This window comes from Loxodonta africana, chromosome 16 (assembly GCF_030014295.1).
Source record: "Loxodonta africana isolate mLoxAfr1 chromosome 16, mLoxAfr1.hap2, whole genome shotgun sequence".
Taxonomy (NCBI): domain Eukaryota; kingdom Metazoa; phylum Chordata; class Mammalia; order Proboscidea; family Elephantidae; genus Loxodonta; species Loxodonta africana.
Window position 1 is genome coordinate 78,481,802 of NC_087357.1, and position 20,569 is coordinate 78,502,370.

At 45.2% G+C, this 20,569-nt stretch overlaps 1 protein-coding gene and 1 non-coding gene across 2 annotated transcripts in view; one reads left to right on the forward strand and one right to left on the reverse strand.

Moving 5' to 3' along the window:
- Positions 1-4,928: 4,928 nt before the first annotated feature.
- The window catches only part of ANXA11 (annexin A11), a 60,842-nt gene continuing 45,201 nt past the window's right edge, over positions 4,929-20,569 (forward strand). The window contains exon 1 of the mRNA XM_064269800.1: positions 4,929-5,154. The gene's annotated coding sequence lies outside the window, so the exon portion shown is untranslated. The remainder of the gene's footprint in view (positions 5,155-20,569) is intronic.
- LOC111750375 (U6 spliceosomal RNA) lies at positions 18,555-18,661 on the reverse strand. The gene has a single exon (XR_002785519.1). It is a non-coding gene; the product is annotated as a U6 spliceosomal RNA (small nuclear RNA).

Below are 20,569 nucleotides of genomic sequence, written 5' to 3' on the forward strand. Positions count from 1 at the left end.
AGTCAATTCCGACTCATAGCTACCCTATAGGACAGAGTAGAACTGCCCCATAGAGTTTCCAAGGAGCACCTGGCAGATTCGAACTGCTGATCCTTTGGTTAGCAGCCGTGGCACTTAACCACTATGCCACCAGGGTTTCCCAGATGATCAATAAAGAAGGCCAAAGAAAAATTGACACCTTTGAATTATGGCATAGGCCAAGAATATTGAATATACCATGGACTCCCAAAAGAATGAACAAATCTGTCTTGGAAGAAGTACAGCCAGAACATTCCTTAGAAGAGAAGATGATAAGACTTTGTGTCCATACTTTGGACATGTTATCAGCAGGGATAGGTCCCCAGAGAAGGATATCATGGTTGGTAAAGTAAAGGGTCATCGAAAAAGAGGAAGAGGCTCATTAAGCTGGATTGACACAGTGGCTGCAACAATGGGCTCAAGCAAAACAACGATCATGAGGATGACACAGGACTGGGCAGTGTTAAGTTCTGTTGTACGTAGGGTCGTTAAGAGTTGGAAACAACTTGATGGCACCTAACGACAATAATAAAGTAATAAAAGAGAGGAAGAGGATCATTTCATACCTAACGACAATAATAAAGTAATAAAAGAGAGGACGAGGATCATTTCATACTTATCAAGGGGTCAAGTCACAAAAAGGTAAAACAATTATGAACTTGTAAGCACCTAACAATTTGAGCACAAAATTATAAGGCAAAATCAGACAGGATTACAAGGAAATATTTGTAAATCCACAATAAAAGTAGAAAATGTTAAACCACTTTCTCAGAAATCAATAGATTGAACAGAAAAAAAAGTACACTTCTAAATAATTCATGAATTAAATATGAAATCCTAATGGAAAAAAAAGTGTAACTGAAAACTAACAAAGGCATGGCGTATTAAACTTGCGCTATGAATCAGTACTTGCCAGTTGCCACCAAGTCAGCTCCTGCTCATGGCCACCTCATGTGTGTCGAGTAGGGCTGTGCTCCTAGGGTTTTCTATGGCTGATTTTTTGGAATTAGAGTGCCAGGTCTTTCTTCTGAAGTTCCTCTGGGTGGAATCAAACTTCCAACTTTTTGATTAGTAGCCGCCCATAGACTTCTCAACCAGGACTTAGAGGGAGATTTATAGTCTTATATGCATGTATAAAACAACAACAAAAGACTTTGAAAATAAATGAGCAACTCCGGAAATCAGAAAAAGAACACCTGAGTGAATCCAAAGAAAGTAGAAAGAATAGAACTATAAAAATTAAAATCAGAAATGCAAGCAATAGTTAATTTTTAACAGGATTAACACGGTAAAATTAAAGGCAGGTTCGTTGTAAAGCCTGATAAAAGAGATGAACCTCAGGGGGGACTGATCGGTGGGCTTCCCCAGCCTGTCTTCTCATCTGCTCCCTCTAGCTCCTTCCATCCTCCTTGCAAGCATCTATTACAATGTGATGTTTACAATTTGTTCTCCTAAGATTATGAGCTGTGTTAAAAGCAAGGAATTTTTCTTTTGCCTCTCTACGGGGGTACCAGCTGGTGAGACTCCGCTGCTGGCTGTCGAATGAATCAATGCAAGAAAGATTCGTGTTATTGTTGGTCACCCTGAGTCAATTCCGATTCAATTGCTCCATAGGGTTTTCAAGCTTGTGGCTTTTCAGAAGCAGATCACCAGTTCTGTCTTCCAAGGCACCCCTGGTGGGTTCCAGCCGCCAACCTTTTGCTAGTACTGTATTTAATACAGTACTCCTCCGAGCTCTGCAGCGCTCGACCTACTTTACAGGGCACTTACTTTTCCTTACCTCCTTTGATGTTTGCATCAGCCTCGAGAAACAATGAAGCAGGAATTATTTTATGAAATTTTATAGATTATTTTGAAGATTTTATAGGTGAGATAACCGAGGTTCCTGGGACCAGGGTTTGCAAGTGTCAGAATCATAACTAGAACACGGGCAATGTCAGAATCATAACTAGAACACGGGCAATGTCAGAATCATAACTAGAACACGGGCACTTGAAACCCAGCTGTAGCATCTCCCCTCCCCTCTTTTCTCTGCCCTTCCCCGACAAGGGGAGCATTTCCTAGGGAGGACTGAGCTGCTACCCGGCCCGTCGGCCTTGAGGACCAGGACCTCGCTTAGCCGCGGTGCCAACATCTCCCCAAGCCCCCAGCACAGTGCGGACTCCGAGTCGGGGCTCAACGTGTGTTTGTTGAAAATAAATGATTGAAAAGCCGAGCACAGTAGTAGTTATTCACCATTCTGGCTTTGAAGAGTTCAGTTATGAGGCAGCAAAGTGTGTGCTACATACGGAAGGAATCCCACCCTAAATGATTTGTTTATTCTTTTTTTTTTTTTTTTTAAACATATTTTAAGACGCAATTGCTCTGCTCAGTCAAGGAGAAAAGTCAGCCATTCAAAGAGGCTCGCCTTTGCGGCCGAGGAAAGGGTTTCCTGGTAGAGGGACTGGGTCGGTGCCAGGTGACCTTCCGTGACGAGCGTCCCAGCCCAGGGTGGGAGCCGGGTAACTACAGCTGTCCCGGAGCGCCCAGGGTCCCGCCCGCTCCCGCGCCACCGCGAGCACCCCCACCCAGTGACCCAGGGTCATAACCGCACCAGGCCTCTGACGCTCCGCGCCTCTTCTGCTCCAAGGCGCGCGCGTTTTCTCTCAAGTGCGCTCCAGTCTCCCGCCCGAGTTTCAGGCCCACCCGGCCACTTACCTCCAAAACACGCTGCCCAGCCCTGAAGGAGCCGCGCCCAGGTGTGTGGAGAGAGGGCGAGAGGTAGGCCGGGACAGCAAAGCCCGCTGTGGGGAGCGGCTCCCGCCCGCACCCACACCCGCACCCTGACTGGGGCAGAGGGAGCCCAGAATCTCCCCGCTGGCCTTCGCCAGGGACCTGCCTACCACCTGTGTTCTCCCGGCTCTTATTGTTGGTTCGGCAAATAGGAGCTGCAGCCTGTTTTGTAACAGCCACAAATAGGAAACCACAGCACCTAAACGTCCATCGGTAAGGAGCTAGGTAGTCACGAAGGGTCACTCTCAAGAGAGTGCGTACTGTGCCATCCTTAGAACCGGGGGGTTCCAGACGCGCCTGCATGGAAAGTCCCGCTACGATGTAGTGAGTAAAAAAGCAAGTTTAAGGGGGGGGGGGAGTACAACACCTTTTGTAAATAATACGTCTACATGAATACATGCACACATTAATGGAGTGTCTATGTCTGGAGAGAAATCTGGAAGGACACACCCAACAGTGAGGTTGGGAGTGAGTGTTAAATGAATAGAGAATCTCAGTTTTCATTTTTGTTCCTTTGCATACTTGTGGTGCGTGACCTTTAAAAAAAACTTTGTTTTTTTTTAGAAGCCTTTTAGATTTACATAAAAATTCTGAAGAGAGTACAGAGAGTTCCCATAAAGCCCGGTTTTTTCTAATACCAACATCTGAAGTTAGCGGTGCATTTGTTAGGAACCTTGATTCATTGTTGTTAACTAAAGTCCAGGCTTTATTCAGATTTCCTTAGTTTTTACCTCATGTCCTGTTTACATTCCAGGATCTCACCAAGGACATCGCCTTACATTTCATGTCTCCTTAGGCTCTTCTAGGTTGTGACAGTTTCTCAAACTTTCCTTGTTCTTAATGACCTTGGAAGTTTTGAGTGCTGCTCATTTATTTTGTAGACTATCCCTCAATTGGGATTTGTCTGTTTTTCCCGTGATTATCTGGGGGTTATGCGTTTTGGCGAGGAAGGCTACAGAGGTAAATACCACAGAGCCATTCTGATCGCATCGTATCAAGGATTAAAAAAAAAAGAAAAGACCCATTGCCGTGGTGTTGATTCTGAATGGTAGCGGCCCTACAGGGCGGAGTAGAACTGCCCCATAGTGTTTACGGAAGCTGACTGCCACATCTTTCTGTCCAGGAGCGGCTGGTGGGCTGAATCCCCTGCGGCCGAGCGCTTTGATCAGCGCGCCATCAGGGCTCCTATATCGAGGATTGTCGTGTTGCTTGGCGCGGTGAAGTCAGTTCCCATTCACAGCAACGCTGTGTACAACAGAGTGCAACACTGCCGGGTCCTGCGCCATCCTTACAGTCGTTGCTATGTTTGAGCCCATTGTTGCAGTCACTGTGTCAGTCCATCTCACTGAGGGTCTTCCCTTTTTGGCTGACCCACTTTACCAAGCATGACGTCCTTTTCTAGGGGCCGATCCCTCCTGATAACAAGTCCAAAGTGGGTAAGTCTCGCCATCCGCCTCCAAGGAGCATTCTGGCTGTACTTCTTCCAAAACAGATTTGTTCGTTCTTCTGGCAGTCCACGGTATATTCAAAATTCTTGGCCAACGCCATAATTCAAAGGCATCAATTCTTCAGTCTTTCTTATTCGCAGTCCAGCTTTGGCACGCCTACGGGGCGATTGAAAATACCCTTAGCCCTCACAGCGGTATCTTCGTTTTTTATCAAGGATACATACCATCAGTATGCCTTCACACTGTTCATGTAAACCTGCATCACCGGGCTGAGGTAGTACGTCAGCTTTCTCCACTGTAAAGTCGCTCTTTTTCCCCACCCGGCTTCCGTATAGTTGTGTGCCCTTTTTAAGGTAAAAAGTTTTCTGTACGGTTCAAGGCAGTGATTGACAACGTCCACTGCCTCCAGCAGGGGGCGCGCGGCGCAGGGCACGACCGACGGGGCCCGGGGGAGGCTCGAGGCCGAGCTCCAGGCGCCCGCGCGTCCCCGCCCCGCCCGCCTGCCTACAGCCGGAAGGCTCGGGCCCGGTCCTCCAGGCTCCGGGGGCTGGCTCGGGCTGTGGGCGGTGTCAGGCCTCGCCCCTCCCGGCCCGCCGCGCCCGGGCCGGTTTTCCGCGGAGCGGGCTCCGCCTTTCGCCCGCCCTGACGGCTGCCGCCGCCCCGACCGCCCAGAGCGCCCCGGGAGCCCCCGAGCGTCCAGAGCGCCCCGAGAGCCCCGAGCGCCCAGAGCGCCCCGAGACCCCCGAGCGCCCAGAGCGCCCCGAGACCCCCGAGCGCCCAGAGCGCCCCGGGAGCGGGACTACAGGCCAGCCGCAGGCAGACCCGAGACGCTGCTCCGGGGACACCCGCGGATAGAGCCCCTCCGAACGCGTCCCTGTTCGCCCCTTGCGGCCCCAGTCCTGCGGCCCGTGGCCAGGTGAGTGAGGGTCTCGGGCCGGACCGGGGCCGGGGGGCGGCAGTCGGCCCGGCTTCGGCCCGTGAGGCCCGGGGTTACCCGGCAGGACCCTGCGGCTTCCTGGTTGCAGGGCGGGGTGGTGGGGGGACAGTCGGGGCTGGTCCCGGGCGGACCGCACCGGCCTGACTGCCTTTGCCCTGTTAGTGGCTGGACTAGGGGTGCCCTCCCTGTGGGGCCGGGGTGCACAGGCCAGGCTCGCCTTAGCCAGGGCCACGTGACTCTGCTGCGTGCCCGGGGTCGGGGCTCAGTCCTGGCCTAGATCGGGTTGGGGACTTGAACTGCGGCCAACCTGGGGCTGGTGAAGCTGCGACCTGGAGGCGCTGGCCCGAGTGAAGGGCGGCTGGTGGCCGAGCCCTTCCGAGTGCTTGATAGAGTGTGAGCCCTTCCTGCAAGGCTTGTGCTGAGGAGACCAAATGGAAAAGGCTTTCTTCAAAAACTTTCTTTCACAACAGGGAAGACGCACATTGCTGTTGGACTTTATTTGTAAGGAACTCTCCCAAGTGTTTGAGAGAATGTGGGATCCATCCCAGATGCTGTGCTCACCTTTGTGTTTACTTTCCCTGCCTTACCCCTTTTTCCGTCTTGGTCCCCAGCATCAGGGAGGGATTCTGGGATTTATGTCTCCCCTTCAGAGCTGTTGTCCAGTTCAGCCCCAGCTCCCGAAGGCTTAAAAGGGTAAAGACCAGGCTGTTGGCTTAAAGGAAATATGGGAAGTTTGCCAGATACGGAATTTAGAGGGGAGAAGTCAAGTGGCCATGGCTGGCCCATGCCAGGCTGCCCAGGGTGTTTCTGTTCCCACCCCTCTAATCAGTGACCTTCCTGTGGAGTGGAGATTGGGTGTTTCAGGATGGACCTTGGTATCTGCGTATGCACCCACACTGCTCCCTCCCCCAGACCTTCCCTTACTGCTCCCTGCTGCCCTGGCCTGGGCCTGGGGTGGTGGTGTGAGCAGGCATTGCGCATTCAATAGGGACAAAAGCCTGGCTGGGGCCAGACAGCAGGGCCTGTTATCTGGCTCACCCCCTAGCTGGCTGTCATTGTGTTTCTTCACTGCTTCCATGCTTCAGTCAGTTTTTGGGATTCCAGGATTCACAGGGTCCTGCCCTAAAGGCACTCCTAGTGCTGAAAGGGTTCTGTGAGCAGAGGAGCCAGTGAGGTGCCAGGGGAGTGTGTTGGCCTGGCATTGGCTGCGTACCTTCCTAATCACACTTCTTACTATTCTCTGTGCCTTGGTTTCTTCATCTCTAAAATGGTGATGGTGATAGTATGTCACAAGGTGATTGTGAGCGTTAAACGAGTTAATCTGTTTAACCATACGCTCAGGCGCTGACCAATCAGAACAGACGGTAACCAGTACACTATCTTTGTGCGTCCCAGGTGGACATCACCCGGATTAGACAGAGTGCTTACAGCAGGGTCTGGCTTATGTGTATCAACGATAATGATAATAGTAAAAATGATAGTAGCTATTATCCCCTTCATGCAGCTGAAGGTCCAACCAAGTTGAACTGCTCCTCTCATCCTCCCCTCTGTCTTAGCGCATGCTGTTCCACCCTCCTGGAATGCCTTTCCCTCGTTTCTGTACATCCATGTCCTCAACATCCTCCCGGAGGCAGCATGGTGCTAGATCACCAGCAGGAAGGGACTGGGTATGGCCTTGAGCTCACGCAGCCCTGCTGCTCCACTCCTTTGCACGGCCCAGTTCTGCGTTTCCGTGTATTTGTGTGCCCTCATGTCTTGTCTCTGCCCTGTCCTCTGTCTCTGGGGAGTGGGGGCCGTGCCTTACTCATCTCTTGGTCTCTCAGAGCACTCAGGATGGGCCTTGCCTAATGTAGGTGTTCAGGAAATGTTAATTGAATGAAAGAGGCCAGGGGAGGAAGGCTTCATACAGCTGGTTGTTGAATACCTGACCTGGAGGGCTGGATGAAGAGAGGAAGAAAAGTGGGGAGGCCGTGGGCCAGAGTGGGCAGGCTGGTAGGTGGGAGTAGGAGCTGGCTCAGAGGCCAGGCAGGCGTCCAGTTTGACTTGTTTGTTTGGCCAGGCATCTTAGTTATCTAGTGCTGCTGTAACAGAAATACCGCAGATGGGTGGCGTTAACAAACTGAAATTTATGTTCTCAGTTTAGGAGGCTAGAAGTCTGAATTCAGAGCACTGGCTCTAGGGGAAGGCCTTCTCTCTCTCTCTGCCCTGAAGGAAGGTGCCTGTTTCTTCAGCTCCTGCTGCCTGGCTCCTTGGACATCTCCATCTGTCTTACCCCATCTCTCCTCTGCTCCTTTGTTTGGTCTCTTTTATATATCAAAAGACAGTGACTCAGAATATACCCTACACTAGCCCCTGCCTCATTAACATAACAAAGACAACCGATTTCCAAATGGGCTTATAACCACAGGCATTAAAAAAAAAAAAAAAAAACACTGCCATTGAGGGTTTCCAAGGCTGTAAACCTCTACCGAGGCAGACTGCCACATCTTTCTCCCGCAGAGCTGCTGGTGATGTCGAACAGCCGACCTTTCAGTTAGAATCCGTCACTTTAACCTCTGTGCCACACAGGTTAGGATTTACAACATATATTTTGGGGGGACACAATTCAGTTTTAACACCAGGACAAGGATGGTAGAAAGAGCCTATTTTGGATTTTGAGATCTAGAAGGCCAAGATCGATTAGTGATGCCTGTTATGGGCAGTTGTGGGGGAGGGGTAGTTTGGGATGTCTGGAGTGAGAGGCAGCCCAGAATAGAACAGGGGGTTCTTCTTGAGGCCTCACTGTAGAATAGAGAAAAGGAACCTTGTGTGGGCAGGAGGTGAATGTGGAAACGTAATCTTGGAGAGATGCAAGCTGGGTACTGGGTGTTCAGAGGGCCCAGGATCTTTCTGAAGCTCCCTCTTCTTCCTCCTTTGCTCGCCCCCTCTTCCTCTCTTCTTAGCTGCCATCTTTTCCCTGCTTAAACCTGAAGCCGGCCCTGGCACTTGGTCCCATGGGAGCACTCTGGCAAGAGTTTGCATGGATGTGTTTCACAGACCCAGCCAAGCAAGCAAACTCTCCAGTTTCTCTGGATTTTTCTCTACAACACCCCCCAGAATACCAGGAATTGGGGTTATTCCCGGATAGGAAAGCTCTTAGGGGAAATAAAGAAACAGATGTTTCTCTGGTGGGGATTTGCATTTTTAAAAGGAATTCTCAAAATTCAGTGGAGCTTTCTAATAACCAAGGAAGCCAGGCCTATGGACCCTGACCCCGATAACCCATGAAATAAAGATGGTTTATTACCTGGGAGGACCCTGACAGTACAGCCTGAACAGTGATTCACTCAAACCACAGCGGCCTCGCCCACACTAATGTGAGAAAGTAGTGCCCTGTGGAGGAATTTGTCTGGACACAGAATCCTATCCGTTCTGGGTAACCCGGGACAAACCATTTAGCCACACAGGACCCCAGTGTTCTGGATAATATCTCAGATTTGGAGAATCAGAGGATCGCAGAGGGGTTTGAGATCAGTTAGGGTGTGGTGGTGTCCAGACATGGACCAGTGACTTGAAATTTGTCTCTGAAAATGGAGGGCTCTGAGAGACTAGAGAAAACAGTGGGCAACTCCAGGATGGCAGTAAAGTCCTAGTCCTAGACCAGAGCAGATCTGAAAGGCTGGCTTAGGGGAGAATGAGATGTGAGAAATTAAAGTGAGAACAGAGAGGAGATACTTAGAGAGAGGTTGCTAACGGGGGATGAAGGGAGCACATGGCCCATTAAGCCTGGAGAACAGCATCTCAGGAAAGAGCGATAACAGGTGTGACTTGCTGTGCCACCAAAAAGGACCTAGCTGTTTTTAGGAAGGAAGTGATGGGAGTGTTTCATTAGTGAGTACCCACTGTTTGCCTAGCCCTGTGATGTGTACACAAAAGAAGGGTAAGCCATCTACTCTAGGCTTGTCTCCCTAGATGCCACTGAGACACAGGCCACTGGATAAGAACCAGGTTTGGAGGATGAGGAAGGTCATGAATTTGGTTTTGGAGATACTGTGTTTGAGGTGCCTCTGAGATATCAAGTGGGCAGGTGGGTCTGGAGCACAGGAGAGGCCTGGGATAGGGAGACTTTTTTTTTTTTCCTCTACATTTTATTTAGTTTGTTTTTGGGAATAGAACAACAAAACATACACCATGGTTCAAAAGTGCCTACATGTACAATTTAGTGACACTGATTACATTCTTTGAGTTGTGCAAGCGTTCTCACCATCCATTGTCTGAGTTGTTCCTCCCTCGTTAACATGAACTCACTGTCCCCTAAGGTTTCTATCCAGTCTTTTGAGTTGCTCTTGTCAATTTGATCCCATGTATAGTTCTTGAAAGAGCATAATGCTCAAAGCAGACCTTTTTTTACTAGTTAAGCTAAACTATTTTTCAGTTTTAAGATGACTTCAGGGGATATTTTTGGTTTAAGGTTTAAAGATTATGTCAGGGCAATAGCTTCAAGGGTTTATCCACCGTCCATGGCTCCAGAAAGTCTAGGGTCCATGAGAATTTGAAATTCTGTTCTACGTTTTTCCCCTTTTGATCAGGATTCTTCTATGGAGTCTTTGATCAAAATGTTCAGTAACAGTAGCTGGGCACCATCTAATTCTTCTGGTCTCATGGCAGAGTTCATGGAGGCATTTAGCCACATATTCGAAATTTCTCTCCTATTCCTGACTCTTTTTCTTTCTCTGTTGCTCCAGGTGAATAGAGACCAACTGTTGAGCCTTGGATGGCTGCTTGCAAGCTTTTAAGACCCCAGGTACCACGCAACAAAGTAGGAGGTAGAACAGAAGCACTAAACACATTATTAAGCCAATTAACTGGGATGTCCCGTGAAATTATGAACCTAAACCTCTAAACCAAGGTACCAAATCCCATGAGGCGTTTGGTTGTATATAAGCAGCTTCAGCAGCTACGCTTTTTTTTTTGATCGTTGTAAATTTGTCTATCACACAGCTTTTGCCAATTCAACTTTTTTTAGGTGTACAACGTATTGACAGCAATTACAATAATTGGCTGCGCAAAAAAAAAAAAAAATTTTTTTTTTTTTTTACCCTACCCTTAATCAATGCAATTTTTCCATTACTGTTAACTTCCCTTTCCCCTCCCTTCTACCCCTGGTAACCACTAATAAACTTTGGTCTCTATACATTTGCCTTTTCTTGTATTTTTGTATAAGTGAGGTCATACAATGTTTGTCCTTTTGCGATTGGCTTATTTCACTCAACATAAAGTCTTCAAGCTCCATCCATACTGTAGCATATATCAAGACTTCATTTCTTTTACTGGCTGAGTAGTATTTCATTGTATGTATGTACCACATTTTGTTTATTCTTTCATCAATTGATGGGCATTTAGGTTGTTGCAATCTTTTGGCTATCGTGGATAGTGCTGCAATGAGTGCTGGTAAATTTGTCTCTGTTTGAGTCTCTGTTTTCAAGACTTTTGGGTCTATACCTAGGAGTGGAATTGTTGGGTCATGCGACAGTTCTATTTTTACTGTTTTAAGGAACCATCACACTGTTTCCACAACAGCGGTACCATTTTGCGTTCCGACAAGCAATGGATAAGGGCTCCCATTTCCCCATGTCCTTGCCAACGTTTCTTTTCTTTTTTTTTTTTTTAAGTCTTAGCCATCCTAAGGAGTGAAATGGTATCTCATTGTGGTTTTGATTTGCCTCTCTCTGATGGGTAATGATGCTGAGTATCTTTTCATGTTTTGGTGGCCATTTGAATGTCCTCTTTGGTGAAATGGCTGTTCAAGTCCTTTGCCCATTTTATGATTGGGTCATTTATATTTTTGTTAAGTTTTACACATATTTTGATTATTAGATTTTTGTCAGATGTGTGGTTTCTGAAGATATTCTTCTAGCATGTAGGTTGTCTTTTCAGTTTCAGTTAACATCTTTTGATGAGCAAAACTTTAAATTTTTACGCGATCGCATTTATTTATTTTGTCTTTTGCTGTTTGTGCTTTTGTTATTATATTAGATAAGCTACTTTTAAAAGCTAGGCCTGACAGCATTGCCCCTGCTCTTTCTCTTAAGAATTCTACGGTTTTAGTTTGCACATTTAGGTAATTAATCAATTTTGAATTTGTTTCTGTATATGGTGTGAGGCATGGATCCTGTTTCATTTTCCTGCATGTGGAAATCCAATTTTCCCAGCACCATTTACTGAAAAGACTCTTCTTTCCCCATCGAATGGATTTAGCACCCTTGTCAAAAATCCGTTGACCATAGATGTGTGCGTACATTTCTGAGCTTTCAGTCCTCTTCCATTGGTCGTGCGTCTATTGTTCTACCAGTACAAGGCTGTTTTGATTACTATAGCTATATAGTATGTTTGAAAATCAGGAAGTGTAAGTCCTCCCACTTTGTTCTTCTCTTTCAACATTGTTTTAGATATTCGGGGCCTCTTGCCATTCCATATAAAGTTGAGAATTGTTTTTTTTATTTCTGTAAAGAAGGCTGTTAGAATTTTGATTGGGATTGCATTGAATCTATAGATCGCTTTGGGTAGTATTGACATCTTAACAATATTAAGTCTTCCGGTCCATGAATGTGGAACATCTTTCCATTTATTTAAGTCTTCTTTAATCTCTTTCAGCAGTGTTTTACAGTTCTTGTTGTGTAAGTCCTTCACCTTCCTGATAGATTTATTCCTAGGTATTTTATTCTCTTAGATGCTGTTGTAAATGGAACTGTTACCCTAAAATCCCTTTCAGATTTCTCATTGCTGGTGTGTAGAAACCCAGCGGATTATTGTTTGTTGACCTAGTACCCTACAACTTTGCCAAATTCCTCTGTTAGCTCTAGAAGTTTTCTTGTGGACTCTGGGATTTTCTATGTATAGGATATCATCTGCAAATAGAGATAATTTTATTATTTGTTTTTCTAATCTGGATACCTTTTATTTATTTTTCTTGTCCTATTACTCTGGCCAGAACTTCTAATACAATATTGAATAGAAGTGGTGCGAGCGGGCACCCTTGACTTGTTCCTGATTTCATGTGGAAGGCTCTCAGTCTTTCTCCAGTAAGTCTAGTGTTTGCTGTTGGCTTTTCGTAAATGTCCTGAATCATACTGAGGAATTTCCCTTCTCTTCCAATTTTCTTTAGGGTTTTCATCAAGAGAAGATGTTGGATTTTAGCAAATGTTTTTTCTGCATGTATAGAGACGATCATTTGGTTCTCTTGTTCTGTTGGTGTGGGGTATTATGTTGATTGATTTTCTGATGTCGAACCATCCCTGAATTCCCGGAAGAAATCCCACTTGGTTATGGTGTATGAGTGAGTCTTTTAATATACTTTTGGATTCTGTTCTCTATTATTTGTTTTGAGGATATTTGTATCTACGTTCATAAGAGATACTGGCCTATAGTTTTGTTTTCTTGTGTCTTTGTTTTTGGTATCAAGGTTATATTTGCTTCATAGAATGAATTTGGGAGTATTCCTTCCTTCTCTGTCTTCTGGAAAAGTTTAAACAGTATGGGTGTCATTTCATCTATAAATATTTGGTAGAATTCCTCAGTGAAGCCATCTGGTCCAGGACTTCTTTTTGCTGGGAGGTTTTGAGCACTGATTTGATCTCTTCACTTGGTATGGGTCTGTGGAGATTTTCTATTTCCTCTTGAGTCAGTTTGGGTAGGCGGTGTCCTTCTAAGAATTTGTCCATCTCATTTAGGTTATCCAATTTGTTGCCATACAGTTGTTCATAATATTTTGTCATAATTTTCTTTATTTCTGTTGGGTCAGTTGTAGTGTCCCCTCTCTCATTTTTTAGTTTGGTTATTTGCATCTTTTTAGAGAGACATTCCTGTCTAGGTTGTATTTGAAGTCAAGGACATATTAAGATTGAGGAACTCACCTCAAGTAGCCAAGTAAAGGAAGATGAGCCTGCCAAGGAAGGAAAAAAAAAAAAAAGCAGCCAAGAGGTGGGAGGAAAACCAGGATAGGGTGTGTCATAGAAGGCAGGGAAGTGCTTCAGTAGGAAGGGGGGTCAGTGGTGGCCACTGCCGCTGGGTGATAAGTGACATGGAGGAGATGCAGCAGATCTGGCCCTCTCAGCTGGGGTTATTTTGGTGGAGTGGTGGGAATAGAAGCCAGATTGGAATAGCTGGAGGTGACAGTCTGGGGATACCGGTCGTATACCTGGCTTTGACAATGTTGATTTTGAAGGAGAGGAGAAAGATTGAGTGGTAACTGGGGAAGGATGATGTTGCGGGAGTGTTTGCTTCCGGTTACCTCATCCTAGCCTCCCGCTCCTATTCCACCCGAGAAGGTAGCAGTGTCTGTGACCTAAAGCTGGGGGTCTTTCCTCTCTACCAGTTGCTGTCGTGTCGATTCTGACTCATGGTGACCCCATGTGTGTCAGAGTAGAACTTACTCCATAGGGTTTTCAAAACCAGAAGAACCAAACCCATTGCCATTAGCTGATGCCAGTTCATAGCGACCCTATAGGACAGAATAGAACTGCCGCATAGAGTTTCCAAGGAGCGCCTGGTAGATTCAAACTGCTGACCTTTTGGGCAGCACATGTACCTCTTAACCACTACACCACCAGGGTTTTCAGTGGCTGATTTATAGGAATTAGATTGCCAGGCCTTTCTTCCAAGGCACCTCTGGGTGGATTCGAACTGCCAACCTTTCTGTTAGCAGCTGAGCACATCTCTACCACCCAGGGACTCCCATGCAGACATAGGCATGCATAAAGATTTGCTTGCTTCAAAGAAGCTTCCTGAATAAACTGAATGCTTCGAAGGCCAGCGTAGCAGGGGCAGGGATTTGGGGACCACGGTTTCAGGGGCCATCTAAGTCAATTGGCATAATAAAATCTATTAAGAAAACATTCTGCATCCCACTTCGGAGAGTGGCATCTGGGGTCTTAAACGCTAGCAAGTGGCCATCTAAGATGAATCAATTGGTTACAACCCACCTGGACCCAAGGAGAATGAACACCAAGAACACAAGGTAATTACGAGCCCAAGAGACAGAAAGGGCCACATAAACCAGAGAGTACATCATCCTGAGACCAGAAGAACTAGATGGTGCCCAGCTACAACTGATGACTGCCCTGACAGGGAACACAACAGAGAACCCCTGAGGGAGCAGGAGAGCAGTGGGATGCAGACCCCAAATTCGCATAAAAAGGCCAGACTTAATGGTCTGACTGAGACTAGAAGGACCCCAGTGGTCATGGCCCCCAGACCTTCTGTTGTCCCAGGACAGGAACCATTCCCAAAGCCAACTCTTCAGACATGGATTGGACTGGACAGTGGGATGGAGAGGGCTGCTGGTGAAGATTGAGCTTCTTGGATCAGGTGGACTTTTGAGACTATGTTGGCATCTTCTGCCTGGAGGGAGATGAGAAGGTGGAGGGGGTTAGAAGCTGGCGAAATGGACACGAAAAGAGAGAGTGGAGGGAGAGAGTGGGCTGTCTCATTAGGGAGAGAGCAACTGGGTGTATGTAGCAAGGTGTAAATAAGCTTTTGTGTGAGAGACTGACTTGATTTGTAAACTTTCACTTAAAGCACAAGAAAAATTTAAAAAAAAAAAGATTTGCTTGCTTCACACAAATGGGTTCCTGCTGTACACTTTACTTTGTAGCTTCTGTTTTTGAATTAATTTATCAGTTACACCCGTGGAGTGCTCTGAAATACCAGCGTGCCATAGTTTATTCAGCCTTTCCTTAGTGATGGGCATTGAGATTTTTTACTGTCTTTAGTGACTTCATATAGTGTTAGAATAAACCATCCAGTAAGGATCCTGATTAGAATGTCATTGTGTGTTGCTGTTAGGTGCTATTGAGCCCGTTCCGACTCATAGTGACCCTACGTACAACAGAACGAAACACTGCCCGGCCCTGCACCATCCTCACAGTCACTGCTGTGTTTGAGCCAGTTGTTATAGCCACTATTTTCAGTCCATCTCACTGAGGCCCTACCTCTTTGTTGCTGACTCTGTGCCTTACCAAGCATAATCTCCTTTTTTGGGGATTGGTCCCTCCTGATAACATGTTCAAAGTATGTGAGATGAAGTCTTGTCATCTTTGCTTCCAAGGAGCATTCTGGCTGTACTCCTTCTGAGACAGACTTGTTTCTTCTTCTGGCAGTCCATGGTATATTCACTATTTTTTGCCAACATCGTAATTTAAAGGCATCAATTCTTCTTTGATCTTCCTTATTCATTGTCTAGCTTTCCCATGCATAGGAGGCAATTGAAAATACCATAGCTTGGGTCAGGCGCACCTTAGTATTCAAGGTGACATCTTTGCTTTTTAACACTTTAAAGAGGTCTTTTGAAGTAGATTTGTCTAATGCAATACGTCGTTTGATTTCTTGACTGGTGCTTCCATGGGCGTTGATTGTGGACCCAAGTAAAATAAAATCCTTGATAGCTTCAGTCTTTTCTCCATTTACTACCATGATTTTGCTAATGGTCCAGTTGTCAGGATTTTTGTTTTCTGTATGTTGAGGTATAATCCATACTGAAAGCTGTGGTCTTTGATCTTCATCAGTAGGTGCTTCAAGTCCTCTTCACTTTCAGCAAGCAAGGTTGTATCATCTGCGTATCACCGGTTGTTATTGAGTTTTCCTCCAATCCTGATACCACATTCTTCTTCATGTAGTCCAGATTCTTGAATTATTTGCTCAGCATACAGATTGAGTAAGTATGGTAAAAGGACAGAACCCAGAACTACATCTTTCCTGATTTTAAACCACAGAGAATCCCTTTGTTCTGTTCAAATGACTGCATCTTAGTTTATATACTGGCTCCTCATGAGCACAGTTAGGTGTTCTGGAATTCCTGTTCTTCACAGTGTTATCCATAATTTGTTATGATCCATACAGTTGAATACCTTTGTATAGTCAGTAAGACACAGATAAACATTTTTCTGGTATTCTCTGCTTTCAGCCAGGACCCATCTGACATCAGCAATGATATCCCTCATTCCATGTCTTCTTCTGAATCCAGCCTGAACTTCTCGCAGGTCCCTGTTGATGCACTGCTGCAACCATTTTTGAATTAACTTTAGCAAAATCTTACTTGATGACATTGTTCTATAATTTCCGCATTCAATTGGATTACCTTTCTTTGAAATGGACACAAATATGAATCTCTTCCAGTCGGTTGGCCAGGTAGCTGTCTTCCAAATTCCTTGGCATAGACAAGTGAGCACGTCCAGTGCTGTGCCTGTTTGGTGAAACATCTCAATCGGTATTCCATCAATTCCTGGAGCCTTGTTTTTCACCAGTGCTGTCAGTACAGCTTGAACTTCTTCCTTCAGTACCATTGGTTCTTGATCACATGCTACCTCCTGCAATGGTTTAATGTCGACCAAATCTTTTTGGTACCGTGACTCTATTTCTTTCATCTTCTTTTGATGTTTCCTGCATTGTTTAGTATTTTGCCCGTAGACTACTTCAATATTGCAACATGAATTTTTTCTTCAGTTCTTTCAGCTTGAGAAATGGCTGAGCATGTTCTTCCCTTTTGGTTTTCTAACTCCAGGTCTTTGCACATTTCACTATAATACCTTACTTTGTCTTCTCGAGCCACCCTTTGGAATCTTCTGTTCAGCTCTTTTACTTCATCATTTCTTCCATTTGTTTTAGCTACTTGATGTTCAAGGGCAAGTTTCAGAGTCTCTTCTGATATCCATTTTGGTCTTTTTAATTACTTTTTGCTTCTTCATGCATGATGTCCACGATGTCATCCCACGTCTCATCTGGTCTTCAGTCATTAATATTCAGTGTGTCAAATCTGTTCTTAAGATGGTCTCTAAATTTAGGTGGGGTATACTCAAGGTCATATTTTGGCTCTTGCAGACTTGTTTTAATTTTCTTCAGCTTCAGCTTTTTTTTCATCTTATACTTGCATATGAGCAATTGGTGGTCTCTTCCACAGTCAGCTGTGACCTTGTTCTGACTGATGGTATTGAGCTTTTCCATCATCTCTTTTCCATAGATGTAATCTGTTTGATCCCAGTGTTTTCCATCTGGTGAGGTTCATTTGTATAGTTGCAGTTTATGTTGTTGGAAAAAGATATTTACAATGAATAAGTTGTTGGTCTTGCAAAAGTCTATTATGTGATCTCTGAGTCATTCTATCACCAAGGCTATCCATATTTTCCAACTACCCATCCTTCTTTGTTTCCAGCTTTCCCATTCCAATCACCAGTAATTATCAATGCACTCTGATTGCATGTTTGATCAATTTCAGACTGCAGAAGCTGGTAAAAATCTTCAATTTTTTCATCTTTGGCCTTAGTGGTTGGTGTGTAAATTTGAATAATAGTCGTATTAACTGTTCTTTCTTGTAGGCGTATGGACATTATCCTATCACTGACAGCATTGTACTTCAGAAGAAATCTTGAATTTTTTTTTTTTTTGGATGATGAATGCAATGCCATTCCTCTCCAATTTGTCATTCCCGGCGTAGTAGACCATACGATTGTCTGGTTCAAAATGGCCGATACTTGTCCATTTCAGCTCACTAACGCTTAAGATAACAATGTTTATGTGTTCTATTTCATTTTTGATGACTTCCAGTTTTCCTTGATTCATACTTTGTTCATTCCATGTTCCAATTACTAATAGATGTTTGCAGCTATTCCTTCTCATTTTGACTCATGCCACATCAGCAAGTGAAGGTCCCAAAAGCTTGATGCCATCCAGGTCATTAAGGTTGACTCCACTTGGAGGAGGCAGCTCTTCCCCAGTTGTATTTTGAATGCCTTCCAACCTGAGGGGTTTGTCTTCTGGCACTACATCAGACAATGTTCCACTGCTATTCATAAGGTTTTCACTGGCCAATTTTTTTAGAAGTGGATCACCAGTTCCTGCTTTCTAGTCCGTCCTAGTCTGGAAACTTCGCTGAAACATGTCCACCATGGGTGACCCTGCTGGTATTCGAAATACCAGTAGCATAGCTTACATCATTACAGTAACACGTCAGCCACCACAGTATGACAAGCTGACAGATGCATGGTGGTGGAATGTCAATAAATGTATTTGTTTGGGAATAGTTGACATTTTTATGATAAATTTTCCAAATCAGGGATAAATTACAGATCTTGTAATACAGCTTTTATTCTAACTGGGTACTGCTGGAGTTTTTTTTTTTTTTTTAAATTTTTTTGTGTATCCTTTACCGTTTTTTCTGTTTGATGGTTCATTAATTTCAGCCTTTATTCATTTCCTTCCTTCTTTTGATTTATATTGTTGCTTTGCTTTTTTTAAAAACATTTTTTTCTGTTATGCTTTAGATGAAGGTTTACAGAGCAAACTAGTTTCTCATTAAACAATATACATATTGTTTTGCGACATTAATTGCCAACCCCACGACCTGTCAAGAAAATATGGAATGCTTCACGAATGTGCATGTCATCCTTGCGCAGTGGCTGCGCTAATCGTCTCTGTATCGTCCCAACATTAGTGTACGTGCTGCTGAGGCCAGCACTTGTTGCTCTTCTTTTAATATCTACATAGGTTCATTTAATTTTAGTCTTTTAAGTTAAACATAATACTCAACGTTTTCTTTTGAGTGCATGCTCGCTGGTTGGCTCTTGTGTGAAGTGCTCAGCTTTCTGTTACTTTCTAGCCACTGTTAAATCTGGTTTGTTCTTTGATGCAGGGATTATTGAGACGATAGGGTCCCGAACTTCCCGGTAGATAATTTTTTTTTTTTATGATCATGTTTTTTTTATGATCGTATTTTATTGTGACTGCTAGTTTTATTAGATAATGATTAGCGAATGTGATGTGCAGAATCTCTGCTGATCAGCTGTGTTGGGATTTTCTTTGTGGCCAACTTATCGTCGTTAGTTGCCTGAGAGTCAGCGCTCTGACTCAGGGCAACCGCACACACAATGGAATCAAGTGCTGCCCGCTCTGACGCTAGCCCCGTGATCGGTTGCAGATTGGACCTTTGTGACCCATAAGGTTTTCATTGGCTGATTTTCAGAAGTAGATTGCCAGGCCTTTCTTCCTAGCCCATCGTAGTCTGAAAGCTCTGCCGAAACTGTTCAGCATCACAGCAACACTCCAGCCTCCGCTGACAAACAGGTGGTGGCCGTGCATGAAGTGCGCTGGCCAGGAATTGAACTTGAGTTTCCCGTGTGGAAGGTGACAGTTCTACCGCTGAACCACCGTGGCCTCACTGCGTGATCAACGTTAAAATGTTTCACGGACAGATGTGCTCTCTGAGGCGCAGACTCTAGATATGTCTGTTAGCGTGAGCTTGCCCTCTCCAGCCTTGCTTATTGACTTGTCAGATTCTGAGAGGTACGTGAAACGCTCTTACTACGTATGTTTTTACCTCAGGCTCTGCTTGCGTGTGTGGGAGTACTAGCTCTATGGATGTGACTTGACTTTGGCGTGTGCAGCTTTATCAAGCTTATCTTTGTCGATCGCACCTTTTGTCATTTGTTGCTTATTTTATCCTTTTGGCCTTAATTCCATGTTATCTGTGTTTTAGGAGAATATATGGCGAAGGATTGGGGGAATAGAATATCCTCCTTTACAGCCTTAAACTTAATAAATAAGTGCATTTTATAAGACAGTACGCGAAAGGCTGAGAAATTTAGAGAGAGCCATCAGTCAGACGGGTGTTCAAGCCGAGACCTTTATTTTCTGTTCAGGCGCAGTGGAGCGGGTAGTAGTCAGGCCTCCTCCACCTGTTGCTCAGCTCTCTGATAATAGCAAGCACCCTTCCCTTTATGGCCTGTGTGACAACCAGGCTTAGGGAGGATGGAGAAAAGGAGATTTGCTTGCAAACTGCAGGGCAGTGGCCTGGCCTTGGCACCCCTCCCCCGGCACCCCTCTTCTCTTAGGCCCAAGGAGATGCTGGGCCCTGACCTGCAATTGCACATTTTCCTTCCTCATTTGAGGCGGAAAGGCAGGCTTTCACTGTTCTGCAATCGGGATATTGCACAGTGGTCAGGGCACAAGTTCTCACAGGCCCGTGTGGGATATCTGCATGCCTTGGGCATCTTAGGCTCTTTTCTCTGCCTCGTATGTTACATAAACTGTCTCCAGGGACTGGAAGGGCCTGACCATGGCTGTACCATGAGTTCCTCGTGAGTAGTTTTCCAAATCCCATGTTTGCAGGTAAAAGCAAATGACTGAAAGATGGCTGGACAAAAACCTTGGCCTGCTGAGGCAGGATTATCGAAAAGTTCTTGACGTAGTTGTTTTTTTTTTTTTTAATTGTGCTTTAAGTGAAACTTTACAGCTCAAGTTAGTTTCTCATACAAAAATTTATACACACATTATTACGTGACCCTAGTTGTTCTCCCTGTAATGTGACAGCACACTCCTCCTTCCCACTCTGGATTTCCCATGTCCATTCAACCAGCCTCTGTCGCTT